The sequence below is a fragment of the Limulus polyphemus genome, unplaced genomic scaffold, assembly GCF_000517525.1.
Source record: "Limulus polyphemus unplaced genomic scaffold, Limulus_polyphemus-2.1.2 Scaffold3524, whole genome shotgun sequence".
Classification (NCBI taxonomy): Eukaryota; Metazoa; Arthropoda; class Merostomata; order Xiphosura; family Limulidae; genus Limulus; species Limulus polyphemus.
This window is the reverse complement of record NW_013669134.1, coordinates 111,915-116,857: the sequence shown is the minus strand read 5'-3', so window position 1 is coordinate 116,857 and position 4,943 is coordinate 111,915. Positions and strand designations below refer to the sequence as shown.

Sequence of the window (4,943 nt, the reverse complement as noted above, 5' to 3'; positions counted from 1 at the left end):
CTTAAAAATAGTATGTCTTTCTTTTCTAGTATTGGTACCTTTATGTATTTTATTGCACTTTTAATGTATATTATGTTAAGAGAAAAATAGAAGCACAATTTCCCATCCTTTGTTACAAACGAGTTTTTGTTTCACCAATCCAAAGAACGGCTACTCCATCTGGTCGTGTAATAAAAAAGAAGCAGAAGAAAGAAGAACAAGAAATTCATACTTTTTGTTATGATATTTACAGACATTCCTAGAACTTGTGACTCAGTCATTACATAGATGTTTTTATAAAACGAAACACTGTATAGTATTGTAAAGTTCTGATGACCTATTGAGGAGATATTTAAAATACCATTTCGAGCCATCTCTACATAGAAAGTGCTGCCACCTGCCTGATAACAGCGGTTTCTAACCTTTATCTCTGCATCAAGCTATTTCTTTCCGTAAACATTTTAATAAATTAGAAAGAAATTAAAATATTGGTAAGATCTGTAGAAGCAGGAGAGTGAAAAAGACGCCATTACCAAAATTTTCTCGCGATCCACCGGTTGGGGAACGCTGTTCTATAACATACGCCCGATCGACGAAATCAAGGTAGCTAAGGAAAAACAACATAAACGATAGGCTTCGATATAAATGCTCTATTCGACCTGTTTTCTCCAATAACTAATACTGTGTGGGCTTATTCATCCACGTTGTGCTGTATGATACATATGGTACATTTTTATGGAAGCCCTTAAATAATCTGCCACCACTAGTGACATCTTTCTAAAAGTATTGTTGTGACATACAGAGAAAACCACATTCAACTGCTAAAGCTCTTTGCTGATCAATGACATATTTGGACATGTACTTAAGTTCGAATGTTGTGTACCTCCGATATGTAGGTTTATATACTGAACGGCACTGAAATATTACTTGAACATAGAAAACACAGTTCCATGACTTAATACATCACGTAAACATTACATGATCTTTCAGTTTTTATGGCTCATAAAGTCGTTTTTAAAAGTACAACAACTTTATATAAAACATTGTTTTGTTGCATTTTGGTCTGGGTTTTTTCAATCAGCATTAACACAGTCGTCAGTGCTATGATAGATTTTATTTTATTGGAAGATTGCTGCCAATACTATTAGAGATAGTATTTTATTAATGGGCTGTTGTCAATACTGCGAGAAGTTTATTTTAATGGTGGGCTGTTGTCAGTTTTTTGAGAGGTCTTATTTTATTGGAGGGTCGTTATCAGTACTATGTGTTGTCTTATTTTATTGGAGGGCAGAGTATATAGCATACATGATAAATCGTCTATTACGACTCACAAATTGAAAAGTGCCCCCGACAATCTGTTTTCGCTACAGAACTTCTGTGTATATAGTCGCAAAATTTTCACATTAAACGAAGACTATATTATGTTTTATGGCACAACATAAGCGGATTGAGGGTTGAGATATTACTATTCAAGAAGAACAGGGGGGTCAACGAGTGGGGTTAACCCTCCAGGCGATGAGGGCAAAAGTTGATTTAAGACACACGCCCTATAAGTTTAAGTAAAATATGAGTATCAGGCCTAAGTGAAAATGAAAAATGAAGGACTTGTGATGGCACATTCTTGTGAACACAGTGTTACTCCGATACATCGAATACTACCAAAAACAACTGTAATAACAACAATGTAGAAAACATTGATTGAAACGACCGTCCATGTATTACTACCGTAAACTGTTTGTACATTTTTTTTAACTTCTTTTTATCACAAAATATGTATAACGGTGCTAAGTTTCGGTTAAAAGCTTTTTGTCCAGCAAAATATAATAGACACACTGATTCAGTAACAAAAAAATCTTACACAATGTTGTAACAATAGTTGAAATAACAGCGAATTGCACAATAAATATAAATTATTTAGTAAATCTTAGGAAAAAGAAAGAAAGAAACTAACTATGTTTGAACAGCTCGAGTACAGAAACAATCTCGATTATATATCACACAACCAACAACAAAGGACACCCGTTTAGTCTTAACTGAAATTCATCTAACTGTATTAAACATTAGCTTATATAAAATAACCAAACATTATTCAGTAAAATATATCATTCCGAACTGTGTTTTTTACATTTATACGCATAGTTTTAAAATATTGTATATATATATATGTGTGTTTTTGTGTATGTTGTTGTGGATTAATGTCATATTCAGTCAATAGAAAAAAAAATTAGATCTTTCTAACGCGATAAAATATTTAATTAAAACACAAAAACTGTTACTTAAAGTGTAAATGATGCAGTATAACAAAAGGTCGAACTTACTGTTCGCAAGAAAGACACATCATCTTGTTCGGAACTTCCTTCGGCTGGGTCTGCCATTTCCGATGGTCTTTTCCGGTCCCAGCCGAGAGTCTTAAATTATAGTGGACCCTCTCCCCCCAGAAATCTAAGTCTATTTTCTACGCAAATAACGGTCACGTCGAGTGGTTCGATCGAGTGAGTCGATTTGTTTAAACGTAACTACGCAGACAGACACCGCAGTATCCATGCATACACAGCGGTATTACAAAATGCAGACTCACATCGAGCCTAGAAAGGAAAGAAAGCCTAATGATGACTCGTTCTTAACAGGAACTGAGAAAAGGATTTTCACTGCAGCACCCCGTTTCTTGGGACAATCGGGACATAACGATTATTTTCAGCAACCTAACTTCTGTTGGTGTTTGCGCAGCCTTTACATTCTTGAAGTTCCGCCCTCGTGCGGCCGTGTAAGATCACATCAGTGCACCAAGCACGTGGCCTCATGCCAACGTTGAGTCACGTGGTCTAGAATAACTACACGAATATCGTCTGGCTTTAGCAGTCACCAGACGAATAGTTTAATAACAAATATGGCCCCCTATTGTTTTAATCACCAAGTATTTGTTATTACGGAAAAATTAATAATTTAACAATTGGTATATTTTATTTCTTAAAATAATTTTCGCTGACGTTCATATTTGTAAATAATGGAGTGGGGGTGTGGGCAACCCACCGCCCTGTCTTCCATCTGAAATATCAGGATTTAATATTTTAACTTCTTCCTACCTTGACTCACACTGACATAAAAGTGTTAATTTGTGGACACGCAGGATAGTCATACTATGCAACGTGAATCAAAAGGTCCTCCAGTGGGACAGCGATAAGTTTACGAATTTACAACGCTAAAATCCGGGATTCAAATCCCCTTGGCGGACACAGTGGATATCCCAATGTGTTTTTGCTTTAAAACAGCTTGTTTTGAATTTCGCTCAAAGCTACACGAGGGCTATCTGCGCTAGCCGTCCCTAATTTATCAGTGTAAGACTAGAGGGAAGGCAGCTAGTCATCACCACCCACCGCCAACTCTTGGGCTACTCTTTTACCAACGAATAGTGGGATTGACCGTCGCATGTTTGGTGGAATGGAGATTCGAACTCGCGACCCTCAGATTGCGATCGAGAGCCCTAACCACCTGGCCACGCCGGGCCTTTGCTTTAAAACAAGAAACAGTTGAACCAAAAGAAGTATCTCCAATCAGATGAGATCTCGGGGTGGGGGTGGGGGGTTAATGGGTGCTTGAAACAACATCAGAACGCCGCGAAGCTGCGCATAGAGAAGAGCCTGGGGTAATTTCAGCTTTTTGATAATAAAAATAACAAAAAGACACTTATTACAGGTAAAAAAATACCCTACTTCTTTTGTATTTAACAACACTCGACTCCATCATGCCCCTCCCTCACCAATAAGAAATCCTATAAACGTCACAGTTTGTAACTCAGCTACAATATTAAGTCACAGCTAACAAAAACTCAGATTTGTCTATCAGTCAAGATTACACAAGACTTGAAATAATACGAATATTCGATCAGCTTTGAACAACAAAATATATTTCAAAGTGGATCTATGTGATTCTAACCTCTTATTGTTATCATAAGTTTATTTGTTTGTTTGTTTTAGAATAAAGTCACAGTTGACTATCTATTGCGTCCACCGCGGGGAATCGAACCCTGGATTTTAGCATTGTAAATCCGAGGGACATTTCATATCATAAAACTTGTTCGTAACAATCTTAATGCTCCATTATTGTAAGTTTCATATGCAAATTTTTCAAGCTATATTTAGTTTTCATGTAAAGTTAACGACTTTTCCGTATTAAGAGATTGTCACATTTAAAAAACTGGCGCAATGCATGTCAATTAGAATTATATCAACCGTTTTTATAGAACTTAGATTTAATACAATAGCTAAAATAATGTTTTTAACAGCGAGGGTACCCAATTGATCAAACAATGCATTCTAATCTTTATAAGTAAGAACGTAAGAAAAAGTATATTCAATTATCTATTAACTTTTTATCGGGTTGATTTTTAGTTTCACTCTGAGTAGATAGCTTGTTCTGATTGGAAGTTAAAATTACTTAGTTCATCTGTAGCATAAACGACGTGTCATAATAGTAAAACTTCTTGGAAAAATTAGAAAGTAAGTACGAGATAATACTGGTTTGTTGCTCGTTACGTTTCGTACATAGATATAACTTGACAAACACGTTAGCGATTAGTTACATATATTACCACTAGATGTCGCTTCAACAGCGAAACGCATAGGATCGATACTGTCAGAAGTATAAAAAGAGTCGCACTGTTTCTTCTTCTAAAATATTGTTAATTAACACCTCTGTCTTGTTTTATGGAGCTCTAGAGTTAATTTTAGACGTCATAGTTGGTTTTGTTTCTAGGAGAACTTCTCTCTTGAAAGTTTATGGTAAGTTTTATTCATTTTTCCGTAAAACTTTCAACTTTATTATAGCAACTGATTTGTTTTGTACGATTGGGTTCGTATTAATACATGTATATATATTCTATGGGCTACAGTTGTATGTTAAAAATGAAACAAACATAATAATATAACCTGCGGCTTCTTTCCTAATCATTATAAATTATGATTATT

At 35.5% G+C, this 4,943-nt stretch overlaps 1 protein-coding gene across 1 annotated transcript in view; it reads left to right on the top strand.

Moving 5' to 3' along the window:
- Positions 1 to 4,671: 4,671 nt before the first annotated feature.
- LOC106469520 (ectonucleoside triphosphate diphosphohydrolase 6-like) overlaps positions 4,672 to 4,943 on the top strand; it is a 43,413-nt gene continuing 43,141 nt past the window's right edge. Inside the window, exon 1 of the mRNA XM_022398057.1 lies at positions 4,672 to 4,757. The gene's annotated coding sequence lies outside the window, so the exon portion shown is untranslated. The remainder of the gene's footprint in view (positions 4,758 to 4,943) is intronic.